This window comes from Nelumbo lutea, chromosome 7 (assembly GCF_056320005.1).
Source record: "Nelumbo lutea isolate HS-2025 chromosome 7, American lotus-T2T, whole genome shotgun sequence".
NCBI classification, from domain to species: Eukaryota; Viridiplantae; Streptophyta; class Magnoliopsida; order Proteales; family Nelumbonaceae; genus Nelumbo; species Nelumbo lutea.
In genome coordinates this window covers 33056847-33071039 of record NC_142690.1, presented here as the reverse complement: position 1 = coordinate 33071039, position 14193 = coordinate 33056847, and the positions used below count along the sequence as shown (strand labels likewise).

At 41.6% G+C, this 14193-nt stretch overlaps 1 protein-coding gene across 25 annotated transcripts in view; it reads left to right on the top strand.

Annotated features, from left to right (window-relative positions):
* Positions 1–14193, top strand: part of LOC148846019 (5'-3' exonuclease family protein) — a 109831-nt gene that overhangs the window by 20704 nt on the left and 74934 nt on the right. The gene's annotated exons all lie outside the window — the stretch shown is intronic.

The following is a 14193-nucleotide window of genomic DNA, read 5'->3' as shown; positions in this document are numbered from 1 at the left end:
AGTGATTCAGCTAGTGCATTGGATAGTCTTGCTAGATGCAGCATGGAGAACAACCCAATATATTGTTTCCAGGGATCAGCCCTTCCACCAGTATTTTTTTTTGAAGAGAAAAGATAAAATTCATTAAAAATAAAAAGGATTACAACCTAGCAGGTGACAAGGCATTACCTGCACTTCATGTGAGCCCTTCCACCAGTATTGGCTATGGATATCAGATAATTAGGATTCTTGACTGTGTTTCTTTTGGTAGTAAAATAAAATTTTATTAAAAGAAAAAAAAGGAAGAATACAAGGAAGGTGGCAAGAAATTACTCGAGAGAAGTCCTTGGATACATTTTCCAATGTGTCAACGGATGGCTTCTTTAGAAAATGGAAGGAAGTGGCTGATTCCTGCTCAACTAAGTCCTTCTCCAATTACTATTGATCCCCTTCGGATAGAGGGTTCATTAAACTTAATTTTGATGGCAACACTTTTGGAAATCTATCTCTTTACTCCGGACCAGCTGGGGGAGGGGGACTCCATTAGACAGAAGTGTTGGCTCTAGTGGAAGGTGTTTGAAGAGCAATAGATTTGAACATTAGGAAGCTGATTGTTGAGGGAGATTCCAAATTGGTAGTAAACTAGTTACAAGGAGAGGATTCAAATTAATTGCATTGTTGTGCAGTGCAAAGCTGGATAACATCTTAGCGATAGACCTTCACTCGGCAGATATTTGCTTGCTTGAGTGGGGTCAGACCTGAGGAAATCCCAAGGAAAATATTAGTTGCAGATGATCAATTGGTGTACTCAGTCTGGTTGACAACTGCCATTTAAGCTTCATTGTGGAGACTGGAGAGCTGCCAGAAGGGAGGAAGACGAAAGGTTTGAAGAAGAGTTCCTACGTGGCAAAAGCCAAATGGTCAAAAGTAATGCAATTGGAAGTTACTCTGAAACAACAAAACAAGCGCTGGGTAGTGGAATAGGCAAGGGCACAGGGGAGGAAATGCACAGTTCAGGGATTGGAGGAGGTTTGGCGCATGGCAAGTCTTACACTGAGAAACTGATTGGTGGAGCTTGGCATGGGAAGCAGGCCCTTTTTCAAAATTTGAGTAGGACTATGGGTCAGCCATTAGGTAGTTCAACCTTGAACTGGACTGAACTTACTGGTTGAACATGGCAAGTGTTACTTTAAGTGACCATGCGATGATTAAAACTGGGTCTGGTCCTGTCCCTTTGAGGTCCACGGTGAAATACAGTTGGTTCTGAAGCTGGGCCCAACTCATGGGCCTCAAAAAGACCCAGCACATGGTCATCTTAAAGAGCACATGATTTCAAAAGGAGGCCCAACAATAGACAATAAAATATGTCTGACATCGTCTTGATCAAGTCAGGGATCCAAGGCAGCCGTTGTGCAACGATGGGGCGGCAAAGCTCGATGCAATGGGTACCTAGCAAAGGGAAGAGGGTTGTATCTCCTGAAAAGCGTAACCTTAGATTTGACAGAGACAGATGCAGTAGCAAAGGAAAGGAGCGATGTCAAGATGAAGACTCAGAGTTTGATGGTGTAAGCAGTGATTGTGATTCAGAATATGACTCAGAGTCCTCTGAATACTCAAGCATGGGTAGCATCAATCAAATTGTGAGGATTGATTTGAATGAAGCAGAGAGTTTCGACACAGAAGAGTTGTTCCTGGAAGAAAAAGAAGACAGCCAGGCTCCTGAAAAGGTAACAAAGGAAGTTGGGCTGACAGTGTGCTTAGTCGAAGTTGAACAGATTGCCTCTGCTCCTATTACAAGGAATCTACCCCCAAGCTCTCAGCAAGGACAGGGAGCACAGGAAGTGAGACAAGAGGATATCAGGAAGGTTTGCATTGAGGGAACAGAGTTGAAACCGATCCTGTTCCCAGTTTACAACTACCCATTTTAGGGGATAGGTCTGATGCCTTGACCCCCAACCAGGGATTTTCTGATTTCTTGAAACTTGCTACACCTGCACTGGAACCAGGTATGTGTGTGCTCTGCCTGAAACAGATACACCAACTTCCAAGCCTGAAGAGTTGAGGGGAAAGGAAGGGGGCATAACAGCAGGCCTAACTGAAAGGGTAGCAGAAGAAGGGGGAGTCTTGGGAGCAGAAGTAGGGAAGGGAGAAGCAGAGAAGGACCTCAAAAGAATGAAGAAATAGCTGAGGAGAATAATCAAGAAGCCGATAAGGAAGAAAGAGGGAAGGGGGGATAAAAAAGGAAAAGGAGAAAGATATGGCTTACTCAGCTGTAGGAGAGGACACACAAAGTCAGAAGGCTTACATACAAGGTGGAAGGCAGTAGGAAGATGAAAATGTATTCTAGGAAGGGTGAAGAAAAAAAAAAGAAGAAAATGAAGAATAAAAAAAAAAGAAAAAAACGAAGAAGAAAAAAAATCAAAAGTTGAGGGGTTAATCTTTGATGTGGACTTGTGGAGGGTGATATTGAGTTTAGTGGGAGGAGAGGAAGGAAACAACCCAAATAGGGTAGTGAGAGGAGAAAGAAGGTTTAACTCAAAGGTGAAAGTATGAGAATAATCAATTGGAGTGCAAGAGGATTGGGGAGTGCACGGAAAAGGAGGGTAATAAAGGATTTATTAAAAAGAGAGAATCCTGATGTCATGATGTTGCGAGAGACTAAACAAACAGAATTCGATAGAAGGTGGATTAGGAGGTTGTGGAGATCATGGGGTATAAGATGGATTGGGGCTCCATCTTGGGGGGCTTCAAGGGGTAGTGATTCTGTGGAAGGATGAAGTGTTGGACTGAATGAAGGAGCCAATTGGCAGAATTTCAGTATCAGTAAAGTTTAAGAATGTGGGGGATGGATTTAGTTGGGTATTAACATATATGGACCAAACAATTATAGAGAGAGGAATGTGTTGGAAGAACTGTATGCAATTTGGGGTTTGAGGGTGGGTGCATGGTGTTTGGGAGGGGATTTCAATGTGATAAGATTTTCCAATAAAACACCTAATTCCCGACAATCAATGACCACTAGTATGAGAAGATTTAATGAATTCATAGACGTGTGAATTGAAGGAAATTCCTCTCTTGTAAGTTAGGTTCACTTGGTCCAACTTTCAAGAAAATCCGTTGTGTTCAAAACTGGATAGGTTTGTATTCAACAGAGGATGGGAAGATCATTGGGAAGGTTTGATATCTTGAGCTTTGCCTAGAGTCACCTTAGACCACCACCCCATTAGATTAGGTTTAGAATCTTTCTTGCATGGTCCTTCACCCTTTAGATTTGAAAATATGTGGTTGATACACCCAAAATTTGTTCACAAAGTGGAGGAATGGTGGAAGAAGGATCTAAGGGGTGTAAGATGGGAGGGAATAAAATTCCACAAAAAATTGCGAAGATTGAGATCCAAAATAAAGGAGTAGAATAGGGAACATTTTGGAAGAATATAAGAAAGGAAATTGACTCTAATTTCTAAGATTGAAGAATTGGATGAAATGGAAAGGGAGAGAAACCTTACTGTGGAAGATAGGGAGCTGAGAGGGAAGTTGAAAAAGGAATTGGAAGAAGTCATTGATAGGGAGGAAATCTGTTGGACACAAAAGTCAATACATAAATGGATCAAGGAAGGGGATGGAAATACAAAACTTTTTCATGCGATTGCCAATGGTAGAAGGCACAAGAATTTTGCGGCTAGGCTAGAAGTAAATGGGGAAGTGACCTCTAATTAGGATGGGATAGCTAGGGTGTTTGTGGACCATTTCAAATCGTTTTATAGAAGGCTATTGGAAGAAAGATTGAATATAGAAGGGATAGAGTAGCCTTTATTAGAAGTGGAGGCAACAAGGTGGCTAGAAAGGGATTTTGAGGAAGAAGAAATAAAATGGGCAGTCTTTTCTATGGATAGATCTAAAGCACTAGGTCTGGATGGTTTTACAATGGCTTTCTATTAGGATTGTTGGGAAGTGGTGAAAGATGAATTGTTTGAAGTCTTCAAAGAATTCTCGAATACACATATTGTTAGCATAGTTTTCAAGGCGCCAAGGCGAGGCTAGGCAGATAGGGTTGCCTAGTTGCCTAGTCTCGCCTAGGCGATGGTTTTTTTATGTAGAAAACATAGATCTTAGGGTAGTTCCCTAGGTACCATAACCATATTTCCTTAATAATAATTCATAATTTTCATAAGAAAAGTATAGAGTTTGTGTTAAAGTATAGAAAATCAACATATTAATGAGAAGAAGAAAAAGAAGGAAAAGAACATTCAAACAATATAAGGGCTGAACCCTTATTTTTGTTAGAGGAAAAGAAGAAAAAAAGTAGTAGTAGAAAATGTGTTGATTGGACAAAATTTTAAGTTCTTCCTTATTGGTTCAGGTTTTAAAGTCTTTGAGGGTTCAATACAGCATTTAGCAATGTTTGTATTGATTAAATCCTAACAAATAAGAAAATAATAAAAAGAAATTAGTATATAAACACACAAAATGAATATTTTAGTTTAATAGTGCCTTTTTTATAATACTTTGTACAAAACTGCTTGGCGATTCGGCGAGGCGAGCCTCAAAGGGCGCCTTGTCGCCTAGGGCATCGCCTTGACAATTAAGATTGTTAGCCCTGGAGTTAATCTAACTTTTTTGGCCGTAATTCCAAAAAATCCTGATGCTAGCCAACCCAAGGATTTCCGACCCATTAGTTTGGTGACTAGTATCTACAAAATAATTGCTAAAGTCTTGTCTTCAAGGATTAAAGTGGTACTGCCCTCTCTCATAAGTCAGTTTCAAGGAGCTTTTGTTCAAGGGAGACAAATAATCGACCAAATCCTAATAGCCAATGAATGTGTAGAGGAAATGAAGAAATATGGGAAGGAAGGTTTTATTTGCAAATTGGACCTAGAAAAGGCATATGATTTGGTGGACCCGAAATTCTTACTAGAGGTGATGCAACAACGTGGGTTTGGGGAGAGATCATGTAATTGGGTGTTTGGTTGTATTCAGTCTTGTCATTTCTCTATCCTTGTTAATGGAGTGGTGAAAGACTCCTTCCTAGTTTATAGAGGACTAAGGCAAGGGGATCCTCTTTCACCCTTCCTCTTTACATTAGTGGCTGATGTGCTTAGTAGACTCCTCTCTAAAGCTGATAGGGAAGATGAGATTAGGGGTTGGAGAGTGGGCAGAAACAACGTTCCAATTACTCACCTCCGATTTGTAGATGACATCATAATATTTTGTGAAGGGGGTGATATTAGGACGCTGAGGAGATTAAAAGTACTGATCAAGAAGTTTGAAGGGATCTCAAATCTGAAAATCAACTTAGGTAAGAGTTGCGTAGTAGGGGTTAATGTGGAGGACATTGACTTAAACTTGGTAGCGCCGTAGCGGGTTGCTTACAATGTCCTATCGTCCCTTGGCCACTGATTTATTTAGGTCTTCCTTTAGGTGCCAACCCCAAGGAAAGTAGATTCTGGAACATATTGTAGAAAGATGTAGAAAGAGATTGGCAGCTTGGAAGGGAAACTATATTTTGCTAGAAGGTAGGATCACCCTAATAAGATAAACTTTGGCTAACCTACCAATCTACTTCCTCTCTGTGTTTAGGATTCCACTAAGGGAAGCGAAGAAATTAGAAAAACTCATGAGGGATTTTCTTTGGGTGCCGGGAGAGTCTAAAACAGACCACCTAGTTAAGTGGGAGATTGTGTGTAAACGCAATTAAGAGGGTGGTTTAGGAATTGGGAATGTGAGAAAGAAGAATATGGCTCTATTGGGGAAGTGGTTATGGAGACGGCCTTTAGAGAAGGATAGCTTGTGGTATGAGGTGGTGGACAATATTCATGGGTGATTGGAGAGTGGTTGGGATGCTGGTATATCAAATTAGGCTACTTTGGCAACACCTTGGTAAGCAATCCAAAGCATCCTTCCTCATTTTTTTTATCAATGACGCATTCATTAGCAACTTCATTAAATCAGGAAAAAGCTGATTACAAAGAAGACAAGCACTCTTGTGTTCCACATACAGCTTGAGCACTTAAGAAAAGAAAAGGAAATGAAAACAGTAGTTTACAAATTGGCCCAAAACATTGAGTCCCTTTCTACCCCTTGTTTAGCTAATCCACCAGCCAAGGAATTAGCTGATCTTTGAACCCACCTCATCTTCACTTCCATCTCCTTCACCAGCCACTTAAACTTTTTCCTCTCATTATTGTAATTCCATAGGCTACTGTTATCTTTATTCAGCCACCCTATTACCATCTCCTAGTCCCCTTCAAATTTGATTTTTCTGATATTCATCTCCTTGGCTTTCTGGATCCCTTCCGTAACTGCATAAATCTCAGCTCTAAGGGAGTCCCCCACTCCAATTGGGCCTGAGTATAATGCAGAAATGACCCCATTCTCATCCCTGAAAACACCTCCAATCCTTGACTGTCCAGGGTTCCCTCTACTACTGCCATGAACAGTTTGCAATTTCTCCCCACTTCCTCAGCATGTCATCCACTGTGTAATCTGTAAACAGCACTAAGGATTTCAGCCACTGTACGACCCTAATATGAATTGTGGCCCTCAGTTCATCAGCCCCCCTCTCGACTTCTGAAAAGATTGAGTTTCTTTCTTCCCTTAGTGACCAACATACTGTAGCCCTCAATCCCCTCCATATAATCTTTCCTCTTTTCACTCTCCACCTGAAAAAAGAAGGGGAGAATTAGACTCTGCATGTTTGATGGGGGATTCCAGCTACACCCAAAGAGAGAAAATGCCCACTCCCAAACAAACTTTGCATATTGGCAAGATACCAGTAAGTGGAAACCAATTTCCCCCTCCACTTTGCAGAGAACACACCAATGAGGAGACAAGCAAGTATTGGGTCTCTTTTTTTGAAGCAAATCACCAGTGTTAATTCTTTCTAGATAGGCTTCCCAACAAAAATTACCAACCCTGGGAGGAATTGGTCTGCACCAAACCTCCTTAACTGGGAAAGGGGGGGTGGCAGGATCAGTGGATTGGCTTAAAACTTTAAAGAAGGAAGCACAAGAAAAAGAGCCAGTTGGGGTAGGGGTCCAAATTTCTAGAGTCCATGTTTGAGGGGTGATTCAAGGAGATCATGGAGGCTCGAGATACTATCGAGGTCTGAGTCCCTCACAACCCTTCTCAGACCTAGGTTCCACCCAGGCCCAGAATTGGAAGAGGAAGGGGTGATGAAAGAAGAAACTGGCTTATTCTTAAGGTCCGAAAGAGCATACAAAGAAGGAAACTTATCTTTTAACGGTACAACCCCCACCCAAATTTGTTCCCAAAATTTTATGGAGTTACCTGAATTCAAGTCATACTAATATAAGAGGAGAAAATTGGTAGCAGATCATGAATTGCTTTCCAAGGAGAGGTACTTATGTTCCTAGCTCCGATTCTAGCATCTCATCCATTTTGCTCCAACCCATGTATGCTTGCCACTATCTTAGTTCACAGCTTCTCCTGCTCCAAAGGAACTCTCCACAACCACTTCCCCAAAAGCGCCATATTTCTTTTTCTAATGTTCCCGAGCCCCAAACCACCACGGTTTTTACTCTTGGTCACCACCTTTCATCTAACTCTATGATCCCTCTTCTCCTTTCCCGGCTCTCAAAGGAAGTCTCTCATCATCCTCTCCAACCTGCTAGACACCTTCATTGGGACTTTAAATACTGACATGAAGTAGATGGGTAAGTTTGCTAGCGTGGCCTTAATCAGTGTAATCCTTCCACCAAGAGAGAGGTAATTCTTTTTCTAGGATGCAAGTCTCTTTTTAAATCTTTCCACCACTGGGTTCCAAAAGCTCCCTCTCTTAGGGTTATCACCTAGAGGCAACTCAAGGTAATTTAAAGGCCATTCTGAAACTTCACATCCAAGCACTTCTGCACTCTCCCTAATCTCTCCCTCTTCCAAATTCACACCCACTACACAGCTTTTCCCATAGTTCACCTTCAAATTTGACATTTGCTCAAAAAGTTGTATCACAAACTTCATGTTCCTGATAAAACCCACATTACCTCCTTCACAGAATAGAATTGTGTCATCAGCAAACTGTAATTGGGTGGGGGGTGTTTCCTCCCTTCCAACCCTCCATCCTTTGATAAGACCCCTAGAATTTGCCTTGTGTATCAACTTCCCCAAAACATCAACAATCAGAATGAACAAGAAGGGAGAAAGGGGGTCTCCTTGTCTTATTCCTCTAATGGATGGAAAGAAATTTACCACTGTCCCATTCACTAGCACTGAATAATGGCAGTTTTGAACACAACCCATGGTCCATTTACACCATCTAGCCCCAAACCCAAATTCAGTCATAACCTTCCTCAAAAACTCCCAGTCCACCAAATCATAAGCCTTTTCCAGTTCTAACTTACACACCATTCCCTTATTTTTATCCTTCTTAAAACTCTCCACACTCTCATTAGCAATGAGGATTTGGTCTGTAATCTGTCTTCCACTCACAAAGGCTCCTTGATTTTGTGCAATGATGTCTGGCAATACCTCCTTCAGTCTTAAAGACAACACCTTTGCAATAATCTTATATAGGCTATTAGCCAAACTGATTGTGGTTTGAAATCCTTGGGGTGGGAGGCCTCTTTCTTTTTTGGAATCAAAGCTATGAAGGTGGAGTTCACTCCTAGGTTAACAATGCCTCTCCTATGAAACTCCTCGAACACCAACAGAAGGTCATCTTTCAAAATGTCCCAACAATCTTGATAAAAAGCCATTGTGAATCCATTCGGCCCTGGGGCTTCTGTTCTATCCATAGAAAACATAGCCTCCTTGATTTCTTCCAACTCAAACCTTCTTTTCCAGCCTTCTCCTATTGTCCATCCCTACATCTGGCCAGTCCAACCCTTCTACCCACACCCCACCACTTATAGGCCCTCTTAGAATGGATTTGAAAAGCATCCTTCCTCATTTCCTCAAGTTTATTAGGTATGATGTCTGTTCAGATAGCTTAATTCGCTTATGGGAAGACATTTGGTTGGGGAACCATCTTCTAAAGGACTTGTTTCCTTCTTTGTATTCCATCTCCTTGTATAAAAATGAGAGTATCTCAAAATTTTTCGCATTTCCTATCTTGCCTTTGGGTCATAATTGGGATTTTGGGTTTCAAAGGGGATCGAGGGATGAAGAAGCCACCTGTTTGTTAGAGCTGTTGTTGCTTATTGAAAGAATCTACTTAGGGCCTCCTAAACCGGATAGAAGGGTTTGGTGTCCAAGTTCTAAAAGTCTCTTTTCTTGTACCTCTTTTTCTAATGATCTTTTTTAGTCCCCTATCTCTCTTTCCTTTCCTACTAAGGAAGTTTGGTGCCAACTGATTCCTTAAAAAGTTAAGGCTTTTTGTTGGGAAGTGGCTTATGGGAAAGTTACACTCTGGATTACCTACAAAAGAAGAGGCCTTTTTGTGTATTTCCCCGAGCTGGTGCACTCTATGTAAATTGGACGGTGAATCATGTTACCACTTACTAATCTCTTGTTCTTTTGTTACAGACATTTGGGAGTGTTTTTTCTCTTTGTTTGGGTGCGGGTGGAAGTTACACTCTGGATTGGCTTATGGGAAAGTTACACTCTGGATTAACTACAAAAGAAGAGGCCTTTTTGTGTATTTCCCCAAACTGGTGCACTCTATGTAAATTGGACAGTGAATCATGTTACCACTTACTAATCTCTTGTTCTTTTGTTACAGACATTTGGGAGTGTTTTTTCTCTTTGTTTAGGTGCAGGTGGAACATGCCAATGGAGATTAATATGGTGTTTGATCCATCTACTTTTGCATGACCAAAGAGAAGGGGAAGAATAATGCAGAGATGCAAGGTGAAGAACTTGAATGAACTAAAATCTGGGTTACAAAAGAAAAAGGAGGAGAGCAAAGTCAAGAAGAGAAAACTAAGCGAAGTGTAGAGGTTAAGAGGAGATGTGGAGGGAGACAAACAATTGGGGGTAAGAGGAGATAGAAGGAAGGGAAGTAGAGGCTTGGTGTAGGAGGGTGGAAGAATAAAGGTGTACATGAAGATATTAAGTTGGAATATGAGGGGCTTGGGGAGTGCAAGGAAAAGAGCATCGATTAAAGATGTGATCAAGAGGTGCAATCCGGATATGGTACTAATTCAGGAATCCAAAAGAATGGATTTTGATGCTAGACGGGCAAAGAGTGTATGGAGAGCCAGGGGGGTTGATTGGGCGGCTGCCCCATCAGGGGGGAGGGGGAGCTTCAGGAGGTATTGTAACATTGTGGAAAAGGGAAGTGTTCGAAGGAGTGGAGGAGTTGATTGGTAAATATTCAGTTTCAGTGAAATTTAAGCAACCCGGGGGTCATTTTGATTGGGTCCTAACAAATGTTTATGGGACCAAACAATTATAGGGAGAGAAGGCAATTGCGGGAGGAGTTGGGTGATGTACGGGGTCTTTGGGAGGGGCCTTGGTGTGTGTGTGGGGATTTCAATGTGGTTAGGTTTACATAGGAAACTAACAACCCTAATCGGAGAGTAACAACAAGCATGAGGAAGTTTAATCTTTTTGTGGATACTTTTGAGCTTAAGGAGATCTCATTGGCCTAGAAGACCTTCACCTGGTCCAATCTCCAATCAAACCCAATTTTCTCTAAACTGGATAGGTTTTTATTCTCAACAGACTGGGAAGAACATTGAAGAAACCTAACATCTAGAGCTCTCCCGAGATTGACATCAGATCATTGGCCCATTGTGATTTGCAAGGAGGAAAGGAGTGGTGGACCTACCCCCTTTAGGTTTGAAAATATGTGGCTACTTCACCTAGGATTTATATAGAGAGTTAGAGACTGGTGGGATCAGTTCCACACTTCAGTGGATTGGGAAGGTATGAGATTTCATAAGAAACTTCAATACCTGAAAGTTAAGATTAGGGAGTGGAACCAGTTGGAGTATGGAAGTGTAAAGGAAAGGAAAAGGTCGTTGATGGACCAAATTGAGGTGTTGGACCTAAAAGAAGAAAGGGGAGTTATTGAAGAGGAGATAAAGAACAAAGCGGGAGCTTGAGGAGGCAGCTGGAAGAGTGGTTGTATAAGGAGGAAGTAAGCTGGAGGCAGAAATCCCAATGCGTGTGGATAAAGGAGGGTGACAAAAACTCTAGTTATTTTCATTCTGTTGCAAATGGCAGGAGGAGGAAAAATTCCATCTAGATTGGAAGTTGATGGGTCGGCCTTGACTACCCAAGATGAGATAGTATGGGCACTTATAGAATTTTTTAAGTCCAACTTTAGAAGGCCTCTAAATGGGAGGGTGTGGGTAGAAGGGATGGATTGGCTAGATATAGGGGCAAAAAACAAGCAATGGTGGAAAGAAGATTTGAAGTGAAGGAAATCAGGGAGGCGGTATTTTCTATTGACAAAACAAAAGCTCCAGGCCCGTATGGTTTCACAATGGTGTTTTATCAAGATTGTTGGGATGTTTTGGAAATGGACATAATGTTAGTCTTTGATGAGTTCTATAGAAGGTTGTAATTAATCTTGGCTTGAACTCTACCTTCATTGCATTAATCCCAAAGAAGAAAGATGCCTCTCAACCATAGGATTTTAGGCCAATCAGCTTGGTAAATAGCCTTTATAAGATATTACAAAGGTGTTGTCTTTCAAGCTAAAGCAAGTTTTACCAGTTATCATTGCACTAAACCAAGGAGCTTTTGTGTTTGGAGAGTTTGGAGAATTTTAAAAGGGCCAAAAAGAAAGGGGTGGTGTGCAAGTTGGATCTAGAAAAGGCATATGATTTAGTGGACTGGTCTTTCTTGAAATAGGTTTTGGTAAACTTCGGCTTTGGGTACAGATGGTACAAATGGATTATGGGGTGTATCCGGAATTGTCATTACTATGTGTTGGTAAATGGGTCAGTGGTGGACTTTTTCCTAGCTCGAAGGGGAATAGGACAAGGAGATCCACTCTCTTCGTTCCTATTTACATTGATTGTAGATGTTTTGGGGTGATTGATTCATAGAGCCGATACAAGGAATCTAATAAGATGATGGAGAGTAGGAAAGGAGGAAATACCCCTTACCCATTTATAGTTTGCAGATGACACTATACTATTTTGTGAGGGTGGAAAATTGTGTTGGATTAGAAACTTGAAACTAGTGGTACAAGTGTTTGAACAGATGTCAAATTTGAAAGTGAACTTTGAGAAAAGTTGCGTAGTGGGAGTGAATTTGGAAGAAGGGGAGGTTAAGAAATGTGCAGAGATTTTGGGGTGTGTAGTGTCAAGTTGGCCTTTGAGCTACCTTGGGTTACCTTTAGGGGAGAATCCTAGAAGAGAAGGCTTTTGGAACCCGTAGTGGAAAGATTTGAGAAGAGACTCACCTCTTGGAAAAGGAACTACCTTTCTCTTGGTGGAAGGATTACACTCATTAGAGCCACCTTAGCCAATTTTCCCATTTACTTGTTGTCGGTCTTCAAGATTCCAGCAAAGGTGGCTAATAGGTTAGAGAAATTAATGAGAGATTTTTTGTGGGAGCCAGGATATGAGAAGAGGGACCATAGGGTGGCTTGGGAGATGGAGTGCAGAAGTAAGGAGTAAGGAAGGTTAGGGCTAGGGAACATTAGGAAAAGGAATGAGGCTCTGTTGGGGAAGTGGTTGTGGAGCTTTTCATTAGAGATGGAGAAGTTATGGGCTAAAATTGTGGCTAGCATTCACGGACTAGAGGATAATGGATGGGATCCTGAAATTCTGGCAAGGACTACAAATGCTCCACCCTAGAAACCCATTCATAATCTGCTATCAACTTTCTACCCATTCATTGGGTATGATATAAATTCTGGAAATTTCATAATGTTTTGGGAACAAATTTGGTTAGGTAATGCCCCTTTGAAGGACCAATTTCCATCTTTATATGCCCTATCTGATCTGAAAAATGAGCCTACCTCTTCTTTCCTTGTCCTTTCTTCTTCCAACTTTGGGTTTGGTTTCTGGGGTTAAGAAGGGCTGTTAGAGATATTGACTTGAACAGCATTCCGTCTCTCCTTGGTCTTCTCGAATGTATTTTCTTGGATCCCACAAAGGAGGACACTAGAATTTGGACACCTAACCCCTTGGGCCTGTTCTCTTCTGCTTCTTTCTTCAAAACCTCAACTGAGCCGATCAGTTTGTTGGACCCCTCTTTCCCTATCAAAGAAATCTGGGGTAAGCCAATTCCTCCTAGGATTGGGAGTTTTTGTTGGGAAACGTTTCTAGAAAGAGTCAACACTAATGGTTTGATTCAACAAAAGAGACCCAAGACATGCTTACCCCACACTGGTGTGTTCTTTGTAGAGCTGATGGGGAAATTGGTTTCCATATGTTGGTCTCTCGCCGGTATGCAATAATGATTTGGGAATAGGCACTTTCCCTTTTTGGGTGCAGTTGGCTCCCTCCTAGGAGCTTGCAGATGTTATTTTCTTCTTCCTTCTTCAGGTAGCAGTGGAAAAAAGGCAGGAATATGCGGAGATGCCAAAGGGCTGCAGTTTGCTGGTCTTTATGGGAGGAAACGTATTCAAGGATTTTTTCTGGAAAAGAGAGGAGGGCTGAAGAATTGATAGACCTGATACATTTCAAGGTAGTATAGTGGCTGAAATCCTCAGAGTTGTTTAGAGATTTCACTATGGATGACTTGCTTAGAAATTGGGGTGAGATTTCTAAGTGTAACCAGATCAAAACAGACCTGAGAATTTCATGGAGTCCCCCACCATCTAGCTTCATAAAACTGGACTTTGATGGGAGTAGCAGAGGGAATCCAGGACCTTCAGGTATTGGGGGTGTGCTCAGGGATGAGAATGGGTCAGTCTTAGCTCTGTTCTCAGGCCCAGTAGGGACGGGGGACTCTATCAGAGCTGAGATCTGCGCAGCTGTGGAAGGTGCCCAAAAAGTGAAGGAGAGGAATATCAGAAAACTTGTAATTGAAGGGGATTCAGAGGTGTTAGTAGGGTGGCTGAAAGAAGATAAGGCTGGTCTATGGGGGTATAGAAATGAAAATAAAAAGTTTAAGTGGCTGGTCAAGGACTTGGAAGTGAAGTTCAGTTGGGTGAAGAGATCTGCTAACCGATTTGCTGATGAGTTGGCAAAGATTGGGGTGGGCAGGGAAGCTTTATTTTTGGATCAGTTGCTCGATGAGGTTGAATGCTTGTGGAATATCGCTACACAAAATGATCGAAGTGGTCACCATTAATAAGATCGAATTATGTCTAAATGACTGGATGTTTAGACCGGATCAAACATTTTGTGTGTA